Here is an 18,915-nt window from a genome sequence, read left to right on the forward strand (position 1 = left end):
ATAAAACATTAACACTTCAAGTAACTCAGGGACAAGAGTTCTTGGATGGGTGAACGCAGCATAACTAAACACTGGAAGTTCCCTTTGAACTTTCCACGGGCTCTTTCAGGACAAAATGGAAAGATGTCTCCTTTGCTTCCATTAAAGCACTCAAATGTATGAATTTTTGAAGCAGCATTTGATGGGTTTTACTGGGAAAGGATATGGTGAGTGTAAACGAGGGCATTTTGGAAGAATTTCACCGCTGGGTCTCCTCAGTCACTTTAGGTAATCTCATGGACAGGGACTGTCAATTGCTTCACCCCTGTATTTGAAAACCAAGCAAATCCAGGCAGGATTTTTTGCACAGCAGCCTGGCACTATCTCTGCAGCTACATTTCTCATAAAAAAAAAAAAAAAAAGGCATTCCCCTTCAGCTGCCTTTGCTTTTGACTAAAATACCAACATTTCTTTTTGGCCGCCTCCTTCCTAAGAACTGCAGGAGGCAGAAAACCAAAAAGGGAGCATTTAAATTTGTCTTCCTATTTATAAGCAACTCCTGCGCCACAGGGAGGTCCTGCCCACAGCCATCCTAGCCCCAGCCCCTCTCTGAGCCCACTGCTCAGTGTCTGTCTGCAGAGGTGCCAGACCACATTTAAGGCAGCTGCTTCTGAAGCCTATGTGAAAAACATCCGCTGTGAACAGTAGCTTCCTATTAAGAACAACAGCAACCCTCTATTGGAGGGATTAAGAGACCGATGGATCCTGGGCAACTGAGACGCATAACCAGCTTAGAGAAACAAATCACACCCTTCTCATCTGATCCATTGCTCCTGGCACGGCCAGCGATAAGCAAGCTTTGGAAGAAGTGACAGAAGAGGGAGAGAGAGGCATCTGACAGCAGAGCAGAGCCAAAAGTGACTTCCAACACAGCAAGAATTTAAAGTCTGCGTGGCAAAAAGGAATTACAAGGTCACGACCCACAAACCCCTTCGACAATTTTATCTGTCTTCTTTCACAGATCTGTAGACTTTGCTGAACATGGTCTACGGCCCACCAACATTAACATGGACTTCCCCACTCAAATCACCAAGCTTCTGGCTCAGCACCTTTCAGGCACACACCGGGGCAAAAGCCACTCACATTTCTCTATTTTTAGAGCAGAGGTGGGGTTACCAATGGCCACAGTCAGGATAACCAAGCCTAACGATGCTGGCATTGGCACCAGATTAGACATGTATGCAGGACCTGTAGCAGAGTTTTACAAGAAAAGAGATGCTCACAAAGGCCTGGCTGCAAAAGAAAATTTAGGCTGGGTGGCATGGTGGCAAAAGGAATGTGAAACATCATAATTCTCCATTTCCAGGATCACTATGACTGCAGGGGGAAAAAAAGGGGGGTAAAAAAAAAAAAAGAAAAAAAGTCTCATATCGTTGCATGGTAGTACTCTACATTCATGCACCCTGAAAGCATAAGTAATTACCACTTGCATTTAACAGTGTGAGGGAAAAGGGAAAAGAAAAAGAACAATAAGTAGGCGGTTCATCCTAATCTCAATATAGTGGTTTTCCAAGTCTAGAAAGAGAAACTGAAGAAATGATGACACTACTACCCCTTCTGCCTCTTCCCCTGCTCTACCAAAGCAAAGTTGGCAGAGAGGATGTGTTATACTCTGTCTCTGTGCAAAATCCAGTGGTGTCGGCCACACTGCCAAAGAAGGTGAGGTTCTGGTGAGGCTGCCAGATACAGTACTGAGGTACTTTCTGTTCTTCCAGCCTTTCAGATTTTGAAGAAAGGTAGCAAATAGCTGGAGACAATGGCTTCTTAAATTTCCTCTGACGTTTCTACTACACCTTCAGACTCAGCTTCTGACTACACATGAGACGGCAGCTGCTTAGTCAAAAGCTTCCCGAGGAAGCCTAGTAACATGAGACTACAGCTCCACAGCCTGCATCTGCTGCCATTCTCAAAGGCAGGTACTGCTGCCTGAACCCCTCGAGAATAAAAGGAAAAAAGGATACAAAAGAAGTTTTTGACCCCTCTCTAGTGAGGATGATATGCCTGAATAGCAGAGAGTAAAGTATAGTTGGAAGGAGACAGACTGGGTCTCTAATATCTCTGTTGCCAAAGTCTGGGGAGACATGAATGTTGGGCTTGGATTTACCATACAGAAATCGTCAGATTCTTGGCTCCATCAATCCTTCATCACTGAAACCAGCCAGAGGCTACATGTGCAGCAATGTCAGGACTTGGTGTGCTGGAAGCAGTAGGTAGGGAAGGGTTTTGTGGGAAATAAACTGACTTCAGAAAACAAGAGGTAAACAGAAGTAGCAGCAATTACAAGACTATCACAAAAAGCACCTGGATTCAACTCAGCTATCGTTTTGTGCTCTTGCCACAAAAAATTGAAAATCCTACAGTGCAAACATTAGGGAGCATTGATGATGGTGGAGTGACACCTCTCTGAACAGTTATGAGACACACATGGAGCCTCTAAACAATATTCAATTTTTCAGTAATGACTAAAGCACAGAGTCATTCTTGGGGATTAACAACTGTCTGAATGGTCCTTCAGGCTCAGGAAGGGACACTTGCCAGTGACTAATCTCTGGAAAATCTCTATGATCATTAGTAATACCAGGAGAGAAAAACCAAAAATAGTGTTGTGCTGGATTTTTTTATATTGGTATACAAGGTATTTTTCTATTGATGTCAACAGATACTGAATCAGATCCCAGGTTGTTATGAGATCACCCCAAAGAGCCTCTCTGAAAGGAGAGGTGGACTCCACACACACCCCCTTTCTCTATCAAGAAAGACATCTAAAGCCATTTGCAAAAGCACAATACACCCTTGGAATTGTTGTTTGGTTTCTACTATTTGTTACCTTGAAGTCCATGTTTGCCTGTTTGCCATGTTTCCACAGCAACAGACGCAAAATACATATTCTTCACATGTAAAAGGAGGACACCTTCTGCATGCCCCTGGAGCTGGGACTGTCAAAAACCATGCAGCCCCAGGGAGCAGATGGGTGCTATAATATCTTGGGTGGAGAGAAGGAACAAATGAGAGAAGAAGGAAGAGGATACTGAAGGTTTTCAAGCAGCTAGAGGCTCTGCCTCTGGGTACTGTTTATTCTGACCAGGCTATTTACTAGTATTAATTTTCAGTGGTTTGTGTTCACGATGCAAGTCATTTGGCTGCCTGCACCGGATAGAGAGACAGCAACCTGTCAATGGCAGAGCAGCTGCACGAGTCGCAGTGGACAGATGGCAAGGACTCAGCTTGATTCTTTCCTCCATTTCCCTCCTTTAATTCCCCCCCCTCGGCCCCCAGTTCTTTTGGTGGAGGGAGGGAGAACTACTGGGACCTCAACATGCTCAAAGAGCAAATTAAATTCGCCTTATAATTACTTCCTGAGTGTCTGTACTAGCAATCTGTCCTTACCCTGGACAGATGGCAACTGCTACTGCACAGCTGGTCTGGCACCAGCAAAGCTGGCGGATGAATGGCAGGCAGGTGTGATGCTGGTTTGGCTCACCAGCTGCAAAGAAATCAAGGAAGAAAATCCAGCCTATCAGCTGAGGAGAGCATGATTTGGAAGCGTTGCTGCAGGATGGCTGGCGGTTTAATCAAAGAAAAATCTAATATATGCTTGTCCATTAAGACTTAGACCATGGCATTTACCAGGTGACTGAAGGAGGCTGTAGCATCCTCACTGGCACTGGCTCTAGGTATCTTCTCACTCCAAGGAGATCTTACCAGACCTTTTATTGTTTGTTAACTTAGCATGTATGTACAAATATATACGTATTTTCAGTGTCTATTTCCATGTACTTATGTAAAGTCCAATAGTTCTGCTAACATATTGCTTAAGTACAAGCATGATCAAGTAACTGCAACAGCAATATAACCAAGAGTCTCCCCTTCAGTCATTCTATAGCCAGAATACGACATCACTTCATCATCCATCACTGCATTGCTTTATCCCAACCTGCCACTGTTGTGAGCACACAATCATGAAAGCCTCAAGACCATCTTGAGTGCTAAACTGGTGTCACCTGAACTGAAAGGAAACATCCTTCTTACAAAAACAAGAAAGAAAGAAAAAAGGAACCGTATTTCATCATGAAAAAGAAAAATCTAAAATTTCTTCCCTGTTCTCTTCCACTTGGTAAAACCAATGAGTTATCCTGGACTACCCAACTGGTTCCCAACTTGGCTGAACTTCTACTCAGCTTAAAACTTTTTAAAATAAGACCCTTTTCAGTCTGGGTGGTAGAGTCTTTCTCTTCCCCATTTTATTTTGCCAGGTTGTCCTGAGAGACTTCCGTTGTCATGTCTTCATTCCTACTGAAATTTCCATTACTTTTGAGATTTACACACATGAATGGATGGATGAGTTTGTTTCCAGCAAAGGAAGAGTTATCACCTGCTGAGAGACCACAGGCAGCCTGCTACCTGCACAGCACTGCGAGCTCTGGGAACATGTGCCAAGGCACGTGGACAAAAAACCTACTCATAAATTAAAGGCCCAAGTGTTAACCCCTTGACCAGGCACAGGAGAGGGAAAGAGCTGCTAGAAAAACAATACTTGACACTTTAAAGGTGAACATTTTGCAAACTAACATGTTATCCAGGCTCACAGGAACACTGTACTTCTGTGAAAATATGATTGCTGCACTAGTGTTAAATGCATTTATTTAAACCAGTCTAAGCTTCTGCTTAGATGCCATCACACTGTGCAAACAGATCCCTTTATGGATGCAAGTGGGAGGGTTAAAGCAGTCCACAGGTCCAGCCATCCCTCCTGCCTGGGGCAGAGGAGCAGCCGCCACACCAATACCAAGGCAGCCATCCTCATTTAAGCAGCTCCCATTTGCAGTTTAACCTGAGCTTTCTGATTTTGCCTCAGGTGGGTTAGGGAGCACTCACACAGTCTATTCTGCTAAGCAGACACATGCAAGACTAACTGCTGGCAGAGGGGCAGGGGCATTATCAACTAGCTGGGAGAAAGGGGAGCTCTCCATATTTTAACTGGAAACAGAAGTTTGCAAAGTGGATGGCAGCACAGCATCTTTGCTGTGCCTTATCCCAGTCATCCATCCAGACCCTCAATGCAATTTTCTGCTGGAGCAAGGAGAATGCAAACCTACAAACTTTTCAAAGGCTATCTCCACAATCCTTTTCTAAGCAAGTAACAACCCTATGCAAGTAGGAGGAGTCATTTAAAATTGAACAAAATTGCTTATTCAGCAAAAGATGATATAGTTGGCGAATTTTCAAGCTTCTGTGAAAACAAAGGAAACACTGGAGATCCAGTATCACAAGTCGTTGAAGGGCAACATGATTTAGATTTCAGATCCAGCAGCACAACCCAAACAGAAGAACTTGCTACGTGTGAAACTAAACTTTGGGGAATCTTACGAAAACTCTGCATTCCAATAGCAAAAGTTAGGTGATAACCAAAGAGAAAGAGGAATGTGGGTATTGAGGCATACTGTGGAGCTTGTCAAATCTGTGCTGGTGGACAATACTGGCTGGTAACTGTTTTGATGACGAATTCACCTGGAGTCTTGTTTGCCACTGCTCCGCTTTACAGAGACACAGTCTCGTGCATAGCAGTTATAATGAAGAGAGAGAGGAGAGGCTTTTGCCAGGGCCACAGTATTTACACTGGAGCATCAGTTATTTCACTTATGTAACAAAAAAGAAAAAAGATGTTTGAAAAAATAGGCAATCAGAAGAGAAATCCTGAAGAGCGATGGCCAGCTTTGGTAACGCTTGTCTTCACTGGGTAAGAAACAGGCACATACAACAGGGAGGAACCACAAGCTGAGGCACGTGGCCAGGTGGGTGACTCTGAACCTATCCTCAGCTGGCATCTCTAACCTTTGCGGAATGCTATCGCTCAATCTCTGCTGAATTAGCGGTGAGAACACCACTCCTCTACTTGTTCACAGCAGGTTGGAGAACAATGCTGGAAAGCTGCCAAACGGTTCAGACGAAAAGAGAATGAAGAAGGGGAAACCCCCAAGAACCAAACTTGAAAGCTGCTCGAGAGACTGCACAAGCCTAAGCATCACTTCTCAGACTTTTTATTTGGGGAAGACTCTCCAAGCTTCAAGGGCAATTGCACCCCAATCAAAATTAACTACAAGTTGGATGATTTTTCCTCCAAGCTTTATCAAGCAGGGTCTTAAGCATCTACAAAATAGCATAAAAGCAGTTGTATTTAAGGATTTTTGAATTATTATTTGTTGAGGGTTTTTGCATTATTCTCAAACTGTAGAGCCTCACTCATAGACTCACAGACCAAAACCTGACTGATGTAGGCGCTGTGGGAAGGCAGCGCAAAAAAGATAATTAAGCATAAGCAAAAACAGAAGCATATGTTTTCTTGGGATATGTTCTAGTCACAATCATTCACGGGTAACTAAAGAGGAGCAAAAGCGTTTTCACATAATCTCATAGCAGCAAGCCAGACGACTCAAAAAACAAACCTGAAAATTCCTTCCTATTTCCCTTCATTTTCAAACAATGAGGGAAAAAAAGGCTTTACAAAAGGCTGGCGGACTCCATTTGTTTCACACTGAGTCAGTATACAAATCTGAATACTGAAGACCTCACCGAGGCGACTGTAACATCCCCAAAGAAAGATGGGCCAGATCATTGCTGCTCTGTTCCCCATGCAGAGTCAACACAGCTTTTTTTATTATTCTTCAGTGCTCTATTTAAAGGTAATTTAAAAATTACTTCCCTGCCTTCAATTAATTCTGAAGCCTCAGAAGACGTTGAAAGCCTACTATTGATATTATATGATTGCTATAAAATCCTGCTTCTTCCTTCCATTTGTTTACCTTATATACACACACCAGGAATGTCTTGGTTTTGATGAAATATTCATGGAATGATGTTTGGTAGCGCTTATCTGTTCATTAAAGGGCAGGAGAAGAAAGATGCTTTAAAAAGTTAGTTTCTGATATGATAGTGATGCTCAAGGAAGTGATAAAAATAACCCTCAAAAGTGAAACCCAAAATCAAAGACAAGGGGACGCTCCCTCCCCCACAGTCCCCCAAGTGCATTTTCTTCAATGATGGAGCAGTCTGCAGGCAGGCCTTTAAGAGCTGAAATACTTCGCTGCCTTTCTAAGGTTGTGGGATTTGGCCACAAGGCTATAGGTTTTGCTAAGGAAAGAAATGCAAGAGTCCCTCTTGCCTTGTCTGACTTACTATGGTCATGGAGACTTACAGCCTGGGCTGAACCTGACTTTCTACTATTCAAAAAGTCAAACAGAAATAAAGAAGGGCATAAGCCCATTTGGTTTCCTTTTGCAGTAATTTTAATGTCTTGAAAAGTTGGGTCAATCCCCCCTTATGCATATTTTTACCAGATTTGCCCTCCACCTTGGGAAAGAGCTGAGAAAAAGGGGACAGCCAGAGGCTGGAAGAGAACGCCGAATCGCCTGGAAAATGAGAGATTAACACATATGCCTTTGTGTTAACAGAAAACATACAATGAAATGCAACAGCAGAGAGCACTGCCAGGGAGCCACGAAAGCACAGCAAATAAGACGCTGAAGCAGTCAGCCAGCAAACACACTGGAGATGGGGGATGTTTGATTCAGGAAAAAGCTCTGCTTGTTTCTATTTGAGTATAAATGTCCTCTCTGGACTCTCCAGGGTTGGTATCCCTTATAAGAGGAAGGTTCTTCCCCCAAGAAGGCATTAGCCAGACTGGCTCTTTAATATAAATAGCTGGAATATCACAAATACAAAGGGGTTTTTGGTGGTCAAACCAGAATTATCTGAAATGAAGACAAGATTTCTGCTCTTTGGCAAGGGTGGTGGCTTGACTTAGTGAGTTTTTAAACTGCTTTAGCTTCAGGGGTGACTTCACGTGGCCCAGGTTTTCCTGGGAGGGAAGAGAGAAAACTGAAAGGCCATTTCCCATCTGTCCTCATTCTCTGCTGCCGCTGTCCCCACTGCACAACCTTGCTGGGACAAGGCACAAGGTTGTAGCTGCATCAAGCATTGCTGTGCCAAATGTCCATCTTCCACTTAGGTACCAGGGAGCTGCGCTGCGTGTCACTTTGGTGTACTGAGGTACAGCAGAGCTGGAAAATCTGCATCCTCCCCTGAAGTGATTCCATGCATAGAGGCTGCAGTAAATATTTCCCTTGTATTTCTTTAAGTTTGCAGTATTTGCTCTTCCACTTTGTAGAAACTAAAAGCCCCCAACATAACCTAGTATCCTAATTCACATGGTCTTATCTTTTAGGCTGCTCCACAGCTCTGTTCAGTCAAATCAGCAACAGATAAATATAACCCCAGAGAGTAATAGGTTTACTGTAGTATTTTACAGTTCTTAAATAGAAGAAACTGAAAAGTAATCAGAGGGGGTGAGAAAAAGGGAGGGATGGGAAATAGGACCCACACAAGACTTGGCTGTCCGCACTGCAGGCATCAGCTACAGCATGAGATAGTACTGTTTGCATGGAAAGGCCCAAGGAAAAGGGCACGTGGTGCTGCTGATAAACCAGATTCATACCTAAAAACTGAATGTGACATGAACCGATACCTTTAGCTAGGCTAAATGCATGGGTGTTATTTGACTTCTCACACTTGTTCACATAAACTGTGCACTTAGATTTCTTACTGGAGTGCTCTCCCAGAATTCACTCCACTCCATAACATGAGGGCATAAGCCCTGGCTCATCACACCCCGCTTGGGAGCTACAAAGCAAGCCACGAGCACCAAGATTTGTTTGCAATAGTGCCAGACTCACCATTCTCTGACACTTCCTGCCACCACCCAAAGCACCACAATCCATTTGACTTCCCCTCAGTAAGCAAAAATCATAATAAATTCAGAACTAAACCGAGTGTTGGTCTGAGAGGGACTTGCATCACTAGCACGCTAAAGATTCTGTACTTTGTTTCCAGGGTAGGAAGATAGGGGCTTTGCTGTAGAGTCAGCAAAACAACAATGTGTTTTTAAAACATAAGCACAGTGAGTGTCTCAAATTCCCCATGATTTTGGGCACCCTGACCAAGGGCACCACCATCTTTGAGCCTTATTCCAGCACACCATGCTGTGTTCCTCAGAGGTTAAAACTGTCTTCAAATTCCACTAAATCCACTGTTATATTCTGTTCTTTAATCTATCAGTTTAATAAATCTGCTCGATTACTGTCTCATTTGTAGCAGCAGGCAGGAGACTGTGCAACACAGCAGATGCAGGAGTTTAAAAAAAAAAAAAAAAAAGGCAGTGGGGGGTGGAACCTAAGCAAATGGCTTTTATTTGCCTACATCTGGGATCTCTGAACGCGTGCACGGAGCTGCTGGGGCCAGCCCAAGCAGTAGCAGTGGTTGCTTAAGCTCCCCATGCCCCTCCAGGACGAGTTCTAATCACTGTGGCCATCCCAAACCACAACATGCCTCTAGATTTTATATGGGATCATACAATAGTAGAGTTGGGTCATACCCAAAGGTCAAACCACAGGGGATCCTGCCCCATATTATGTAAACATCGCTCAGTAGGACTTGTGGATAAAAAGCCATTCTGAGCTCTTCAGGATTCTGCCAGATGTATCTCACCAGGCTTTGGAAAGCTCAGGCTGAAAGAGTATGAATCCCAATAGATGTGTTAGCTGTTTCATTAGTCTTCATGACAATGTAGCGTTCCTCACATTCCCTATGAAAAAAGGACCCTTAAAGGGTATGTCCTACCAGTGTAAAGCCATATCCACCCTTCCTAGCACCTGCTGGTGATGGCATCACCACACAGAAGCCATCTGGAGTCTGGACGTGCCTTCTCCTGGATCAGAAGAATGACAAGCCCCATACACTTTTTCCACCAGCTGCGCCAATACAAGAAAGGCATCATCCAGCTACCCGGCGTATCCTTCCAGGAGTCACTTTCCATGGAATGCCTCATACAAGGTTACACAGGGCACTAGGGATGACACGTTGCAAAATGTGCAGAGCAGTGGCTTCTGTTTTAAGAGCAGCAAGTCAGCCTTCATGCTTGGTCTGTTAAACATTGTGGTCTGCATGTGTATCTATATATGTCTGTATGTGTAAAAGTGCCTGTATGGAAAACCAAAGAAAAACCAAGAAATGCTTAGAATAGAGCCTAGTTTGGTTAAATGCCCTCTGACATCCCAAGCTCTGCCTCTGAACCTCTGCTGCCTACAAAATCACACTCCAGGCTGTAGTCCTCAAAGGGTACAGAGTGCTCCACATAGAGTAGTTTGTGCTCAGCAATGCAGTGATTTGTAATTTCAATGTGTTTTTACTGTTCCCTCTTGCCATTGCAGATTTTAGGACCTGCAAGGTCCTAAATCCTCTCTAGTTTAACCATTTGTGGGGGAAGCAGGATATCCTTCCTCACAGGTTAATGTGGTAATAGAATATCTTAATTTTTAGTAGTGATTTTCTTCTCCTGTTGTTTAACTCTGAATAGAGAAGCTGTTGAAAGGTAGCAAGCAAACAAGACAGACAATAGGAGGGGCACATTTCGCCTAGGCATTCATCAGCCCATTTGCTTGAATGAGAGGAAAAGCAAGGCAAAGAAGAGAGGAAAGAGCATCGCATTTTTGCCTAAGCACACAGATGATACATAGGCTTTATAAAATTAAATCTTTACAGCTTCCAAGAAGCACAAGGTTTGTTTTTGCAGTAGTGGTACTCGGTATTAATTTGTTATCCCTAAGCTGGAGATTTACTTTCTAGGATATCTAAATTCTGCTAAAGTGGCAACTGGGTCTGGAGAGGTCTGAGTACAGATCAGTTAAGAGGAATCTCCCTCATTTAGTCTTAAAAATAGTGCTGATGTACAGGGCAAGGACTGCACTTTGCTATGTGTTCGCATTCTGCCTAGCACAGTGTGGTCTTAGTTCTTCAACCCAAGGGTTTAAAGGCAGAAGAATAATCAAATCACCAATAAACAATAGGTACTAAGGCAGACAAATGGGGGACTGAAACTGTTTGTTAAATAGGCATGACTAAGGCCAACAGAATTAGCATCTACAGGACTTTCCATATGCTACAAAATAGTTATGAGGGCCAGGATTAAAATGTGACCAATCAAGAAACCTTTGTGGGAATTCAAGAAAGACCTCGATGTGTTCAGGGGGAGATAATAGCTCTGCAATTCAGTTGCATCTCTCATTAAACATTTTTAAAAACTCCATGAAGGGAAGTTAATTGAATTCAAATCAGCTAATAAATATTCTTTTGGATAATCTTTTCCCAGCAAAAGAGTAAAAAGGGATGATGCATGTGGTGTATTATCAACATTAAAAACTTGACCCTAAAAACAGCAAAAGAAAGAGGAATTTGCTGTATATGAGTATGCTAAGCATAAACCTTGCATCTTGTCCCTGGCCAGGAACTGAGATGTTCAAATTAAATCTTCTGGTAAATTTTAAGAAATCCTTGATGGCCGTAGCAAGGCATATACAATGTTGTAGATGGGAAAAAATTACCTTCCAATCTTCATTAATGTTTTCTGTCCTGTCTGTATAACCACAGACAACTCTGGTAGTCATACAAACACATATATAAGCCTGAGTATCCCCAGGAAATTGTTTAATAATGATAAATGAACAAAAGTCATGCAGAATAAAAGGGAAATTTGACTCAAGCTAGAACTAAACATTACAGAATTAATTTGGGAAGCATGCTGTAATACCAAATTTGATCCGTGCAAGCAAATCTCACAAGTTTGGGCCAACATCTGGCTTCTTATCTGAACCTTCCAAGCTGCTTCTCAGTTATACAAAACTGGCTTGGACATTTTATGAGAACAAGCTCTCTCTCAAATTTTCCAATACTTTCTATCTTCAGGCACGCCAGAATTACCACAAGAACGTCTTTTTCCTGGCACTTTGAATTAGATTGATTCAGACCTCACTGATAGGATACTCTACAGGATAATTTATACCAGGAACGATACCTTATTTAGGAGTAGAGGTTTTGTTGTGCCAAGCCAACCCAATCATCTGTTTAATCTGACAGCCTGCTGGCAGTGGCCTTTGCCTAGTCGTCAGAGCAGAAACTAAAATAAATTTTTAAAAACCCCAAACCAAACCAAAAACCCCACCACAAAACCCAGAAAAACAAACAGGCAAAACCATAACCACAAAGTCATGGTAACCACCAGTGGAGCAAGCAGTCAGGAGTGAATCAAGAGGCTCTGCATATAACCACCAGTGCCCATACTTTAAAAAGTAATTGATACTATACACCAAGTCATACCTATGAACTAATGCAGACAGCAGTGGGTGTTCCTCTTACAGGGACAATTGGATATGAAATTAATTTACTCATTGGAATAAATGAAAATCACCTAATTCAACCAGTTCGCTGCTGTTTTTCTGGATCAGGTTATAAGTAGTTAATCAAAGGAAGAGAAATGACCCTCTATTCTTCCTAGAGAGATGCCTGAAAGAATATTTTACAGAAAGAAAAATTAATATGATCGTGAAAAGAAAGCCAGCAGTACTGGCTTACAGTGGGGCTGGATGAGCACATCCAAGCTGGGTTAATGCAGTTTCTGGAAGAATGCTTAATCTTTCTCAGCTTTCTGATTTCCTCTGCAATCAAGAAAACAAAATTTCATAGCTTCTTTTCTTCTGACTTTCCACTTCAAATGGACAATGCAGGAAGTAAAAAGCTGGTACCAAGTCACCAGATGAGGAAATTTCGAGGCTCAAGTTACACTTAATTAAAGGAGAGACTCCTTAAGCCAGCGTTGTAAATGCTTGTCAATGTTTTCCCTGCCTGGCCTCCAATAAACAATTCATGCTCATGACAGTCAAACTGTCTCCAATTTTTAAAGCAGCCACTATGAATCAGAACAAAAATAATCCTCCCTATCTAGCAACAACATACCATCTTGGAGCACTTATAACTCCACCTGTTCTGCAGTAAGAGCATGTCTAATACATAAACTCTGGTTTATTCTGGGATACAACAAGAAATCCACTAGAGGAAAGATTACATGTTAGGACATCAAACCACCTGCGAGAGTTACGTCTTTGTACTATCATACATCATACTGTTCAGTGGTCTCTTTAATCAGACTTTTCACAAACTGACCCACCTCATATCAGAAAAGAAGAACAGGACAATAATCACTAGCAGAGAGTAATGCCATAAAACTAATTAAGGTCAAAATTGCAACCTCTTTATATTCTTGGAACCACATTCTAAAAAAATACCTTAATCCCGAATAAATTGATTAAATCCAAACATAAGCAAAAATGAGATCTTGGACTGAAGAACTGCTGGAGCTGATCCAAAGCAGCAGTCTTTCCCCCAACTGCGGTGTGTTTTGTGGCCCTTCTAATCTGCTTGTGCATTGCCACACACCCTTTTGAAGATGCTCTTCACTTTTCAGCAAGTACTCAATGTTGTGTCTATTACAAGACTCAGCAAAGGAAGAGGTAACTACTGTCCAAAAATACACTTCCCCCCCGATAATGGCTGGAACTTAAAGCAGGAAAACACCCTGAGGCTACTGCTTTCTAGCTTTTCTTCAAGGGGAGAATTCAACACGGATCCAAGGACACAAAATAACATTCAATGTAAACTGAGCAATATTTCTAGCCCAGCCTGCTGTGCTTGCCACAGGAAAGTGTCTTCCATCACATCCCTCCTCCCATCCTCCCTCGCCATGTGACCAGAAAGGCCTATGAGATGCTATATCATTTGTTTTACAGAATAACGGCATGCATTTCAGCTGCCAGCAAGATAAGTGTTCATGTATTTCCTGGATCACAGGCTCCTATGAGCTAAAGATGGAATAAGATCTATTAATTCACCCAGTCCACCTCCCTCCCCACAGGGATATAATCCAAGCTAGCAGAGAATGACTGTGTCCCTTCCAGCAGACCACACAGGGGAGTTGAGAAGTTGACTCCAAGCAGAGGAGTTGGCCTGCTGACTAAAAAGCCTCATTTCTAAAACCTCCATCCTAATCCCCAGGCACAGTTCAGCCAGGGGAGATGTGACCCTCAGCTGCCAGCTCTGCAGAACATTTTCCAGGGCTTTCTATGAGCTTTAAAAAACCCCAACCAACAACACTAACAGCGTTTTTCATGGAAGATTATTTAGCTTCATTCAATGAAGAAGCTTTTCTTGACGTTACCTTCTCTTTTACAGCCCGCTAAGACTAGCTGCGCCCCCTTGCAAAGCCTAAGTGATTATTTCTTGATTACCCACACCTGAAACTCTTGGTATCTTTGCTTCTTAGATAATCTATATTAAGCATTTCTAATAACTCCTCAGAAATTAGTCCCTTTGCTCTCCTCATCAGCTCGTTCTCTTCCCTCTCAAACTTTCAAAGGGGAGGCGTCCTACATTTAAGCCAGGGAGCCAGATGCATCCACACAGCACACATAAACCTGTTATTCTTCCATTCATTACTGGGCTATCATGGACAACTGAGTTGCCTTGTATTACTGCTTCACTGCAGCAGCCATGCCTGACCACAGGCCCTTGATTCATTCCATCCCTGTGACTTTGCGTGTGCTCTTTCACACCCAATACACACGTTAACCTATCATTCATTTTATTTTCCCATTTCCATCCCTCAGTTTCCTCAGACTGTTCTGCACCATCGGTCTGTCTGCAGAGGGACAGTTCATTGCCAATAACTGCAGACACACAAGTCCTAACACATGAAAAGGTAAAACCTACCAAGCTGTTCTGATGCCTTTCACGTCTCTTCCTCGGCTGTCATCATCCTGGCTTCTACATCATACCACCACCGAACAAAAATACATTTTATTCTTCTACAGGAGATGCATCACCGAGTTCCCCAAAAGAGCTGCTGCCCTGCTTGCTTGCAGAAGCGACGTAAAGGGTACCTCCCTGGCCATACCCACTATCTTTCAGATCACAACTGTGCCCAGAACCACTTGTCAGCCTCCCAGGCAGAATGAATTTCAGCCTGAGCCACACAAAGGCGTACGCTGTGGCTAGCTGATGGGCAGGAAGGGATTTGGGGTTTACAGTTCCTCTGAGTCTTCCAGCAGTCACAGGGTAACACGACAGAAAGTAAACACCTTTCAAGTGAAAACTGCTTGGAATAAAATTGATGTCCCATTTTTTCCTGCACCTGTCTTTGTTTCGGATCTATAATCATTGCAAGACACGATCTGCAACTCAATTGTCCGAGCGAGGGAATGCCCAACACATCGTTATGTGGCATTTTCCGAGTTAGCTGTCAGGTTTTGTTTAGCATTCCGCGCCGCTCCCACCATTTGGCTTGCCTGAAAATTTTAAATGCAAATGTATTTGCAGGGTGGCATGAGAGAACAATATCAGAATTTTACCTCACACCACAGCTCCTTGCTCGGCTCCGTTTGACTCCCTTTTCTTCCCTGCCATATACACAGATCTTGCAGCTAAGAAAAAGGCTTAAACAAGAAAATCTTTAGCTATTACTTTTCCTATTGCTTGACCTTCCTGCTTTGAGACACATAAACCACAGTTCACACAGTGCTTTAAAATCACCTACAACTCCAACTTGAAACATAGAGCAGGGAAGCAATTTCTTTAATAGCAGGGAAAACCAGTACTTAATTCAAATCATCCCCATACAGTATTTTCCATCTTCCAAGGGCTAAATATGCACTAGCTAATTAATCACTGTTTTCTCCACACCCCAAACTCGCCAGTCTTATCCTAAGAAACCAGGGTGGAAGTAAACACCACCAAGAGGACATGCTTCTGGACAAGCATTTGTCATTTTCTTCTCTTCTTTGTGCTCAGTGTCAGTGAGTCCCAGGCCACAGATGTAGGCAGATAATTACCCACTCTCATAATTCAACAGTTCCTTGAGAGGCTGCAGCCAGGGCTACCAGAGAAGCAAATTTTTCATTGACCTTAATATGAAGGCATTTTTCTAGCAGTGATGTTGAAACACTTGAAACACTGTTAAACGATCAGACCCAGACCTAGGAGCGCGTTTTCTGGCACAAGGAAGCTGTCGTCCACGCGTGGGACCAACCACTTGTGCAAACCTAGGCACAACCTGAATGCAGCTCAGCAGTTTGTGCTGAGCTACACAAGATCAGAATATGTTCCAGAAATTATAGTGCCACTACTGTGGCCTTTAAAGAACAGCTTTTTTTGTTTGCATTTGTGGTTTATTACCAAACACACAGTGATACTTTAAAGGAAAACAAAGAAGTAGGCCAGAAGGTCAGCCAGTACAAATAGTCAGAGCCTCCAGCTCTGGACCAGTCTACCTTGTTGCAGTTAATATCCATTACAATATTTAACTCTATTGTTGAGACGGCAAATACTGTTTTTAGCCATTACCTATTATTTTTGTTCAAAGATGAAGTGCCACTTATACTTCTATTACCAATCTTGCATTTTATCACACGTATTTATGGAGCTGTTCATTAATCCCGCTGGCTTCTACATTTAAAACGAAAAAAACCCTCAAGTAATTTTACTGGCTTGCTTTATTGTGGCTGCATTTTACAGCTCTAATTCTATCTGCTATAAAAATTAAAAGGAAACGCCTCTAGCATGGAAATGGGGGGAGGTATGACTGTAACGCAGGGATCAGATCTTTTTAAGTGCTCAGGGCTTGATTTCCTCAAGCGTTGAAAGACTCACAACTTGGCTTACAGATGCCACTTCCTCAAGATCCCCCAAAGAACTCTGGATACAGAAGTTTAAGAACTAACAAGAACAAACTGAAAATCTAGAAATTTACTCTGGAGCCTAAACACAAGCCTAGGAGAGTTCAAAATCTGGCTCTGTCTTGGGTGATGAGTACTTTTGGAAATTCCTCTTACACTGCCTGCTTTGCAGTGTCTTTTTCACTGCATACCCACTGGGAACGTGCCTCAATTCCCTACAGCTTCCAGAGTCTTCCCCTAATTAGATTATTAATGAGGAAAAGAAAGATGAAGCATTAAGTCATTCAATCAATGCTGTATATTATAAACACGAAATCCCCGTCGACACGTGCGTCATAGCAAGTAACACATTAATAGTCTACCACAGAGAAACTAGAGTTACATGCAGTATTCATCTGACTCCCAGAACTAAGTTTTCGATATGCTATTCTTTGGCTACAGGAAAAGTTATGCACAAAGGAGAGTTTTGCAAGGCAGCACCACAGCTCTACATCCAACTACGCACCAGATGCCAAGTGTGCCCATTATTCTACAGCTGGCCTATATCGAACTATTTCTTGTATTCAAATTGAAGGAAAGCTGCCTAATCATCACCTACTATCCCTCTCTTTCCGCAGAGCAAATAAGCGTGCAAGACAGAAAAAACGAGAAGCATTTATTTTAAACGAAGCATCACCATTTAGTTTTAGACCTGCCTTTCCATCATTAATCAACATGCTGGTAGATGCAAAAACGGATTGTTTCCTGTAATTTAAAATGAAATGCTTAAAGAGAAGAGTATACTGGCTGGAAACGATGAACATTAGAAAAGCTAAATCATTTCCTTGATCCTTTTTCTAAGGCTGTCTCTCTTGTTCCTTCCACAATATAAAAGCACTGGCAAACATCCAACTTAATGTATTCTTGAAGAAAACGAAGACACCGGCCCTTCACCAACGATCCCTCACGAGCTGCCAAAATGAACAGCGACTGCACACACACACACATGCAAATTGAAACGGACAAGCCCATCTTCTGCAAAAGCTATCAGAGACTCTACACTTCAGGGTGGAAACATGCAAAATCATTCTGAAAAAAAAAAATCATCTTACTCATGCACACAGATCTTACTTGCGTGAATAAGGCTTACAGCAGTCAACCCACAGGAATCGCATTTAGAGTCAACTCCAGTTACCTGAGAGCTCTGTTTCAGACTGTAAAAAAAAAAAAAAAAAAAAAAGAAGGGAGATGAGTGTCTGCACAAACACTAATTTAACATTCACGTTGTGCGCGAAAGCCGCGAGCCCGAGGTCTAGAATTAGCAGAAACCGTCCAAACGGCTACGCGGGCTGCGTGTTACCGCACTTCACAGGAATAAACAAAGCCGGGAGCCCCACTTCGACCAGGGAGACGGTTCCTCGGCAGGCTGAGCCGCCTCACTGCAAACCCCCAGCTTCCCGCCGCCGCACGGCCCTGGGGGGGGCGGCGGGTCCCCGGACCCGCTCCCCGAGCCCCCCGCCGCCCGGGGACACGCCACGCCACGCCACGCCCCCCCCAGGACGGAGACGGACACACACACCCCCCCACCCCCTTCCCTTCCCCAGTTTTCCAGGGCGAACCGCAGGCTGGGCACAGACCCGCCGGCGGCGGCGGCGGCAGCAGCAGCAGCGCCCGCTCCCCTCAGACCGCGCCGCCGGGGTTGCGCGGCCCCGCCGCCCCCCACTCACCGTGCGCGACCGAGGGAAGGAGCCGCATGCCCGGCCCGGCCCGTGGGGTGTGTGCGTGGGGGGGGCGGGGGGTCCAGCGGCCCCGCAGCCGACGAGAGGGGCCGGTGCCGGCGATGCCGCCCGGGGCAGCGGCGCGATGCACAGTGCGCGGCCGCGGGAGCCTCGCGCCGGGGCGGGGCGGGGCGGGGCGGGGCGGGCGGGGCCCGCCCTGCCGGCGGGAGGGGCAGCGGCGGGAGGGAAGCCGAGGGGAAAAACGGGTCCTCAAAACCCGCAAATCCCACCCGGAGCTCCGAGCCGTGTCCCCCCTCCCGCCCGGGGACAGACAGATAGACGGCGGCCCCTTGCCTCCCCGCCCGCCGCTGCAGCGGCCCGCTGGGCAGGGTCCCCCGGCGCGTGGTACCTCAGCGCCGAGCCGGTCCGTGCAGCCGCCCGCGTCGTTCTGCGGCCCCGGCGCCGGAGGCGAAGCCCGGCCGATGAGCCCCCTGCGTGTCCCGGCGAGCTGCCGGGCCGCGGCTGCCGAGGGGGAAGGAGAGGGAGCAGTACCCGGGCGGCAAAGCAAA

General features: G+C 44.4%; 1 protein-coding gene across 2 annotated transcripts in view; it reads right to left on the minus strand.

Annotated features, from left to right (window-relative positions):
- The window catches only part of PRR5 (proline rich 5), a 92,764-nt gene extending 74,240 nt beyond the window's left edge, over positions 1-18,524 (minus strand). The window contains exons 1-2 of one of the 2 annotated variants that reach the window (XM_075112714.1): positions 18,356-18,524; positions 17,760-17,842 (exon numbers count right to left, since the gene is read on the minus strand). The gene's annotated coding sequence lies outside the window, so the exon portion shown is untranslated. The remainder of the gene's footprint in view (positions 1-17,759; positions 17,843-18,355) is intronic. The other variant, XM_075112725.1, reaches the window with a different exon arrangement.
- Between the last annotated feature and the right edge of the window lie 391 nt (positions 18,525-18,915).

Source organism: Phalacrocorax aristotelis, chromosome 1, assembly GCF_949628215.1.
Source record: "Phalacrocorax aristotelis chromosome 1, bGulAri2.1, whole genome shotgun sequence".
NCBI classification, from domain to species: domain Eukaryota; kingdom Metazoa; phylum Chordata; class Aves; order Suliformes; family Phalacrocoracidae; genus Phalacrocorax; species Phalacrocorax aristotelis.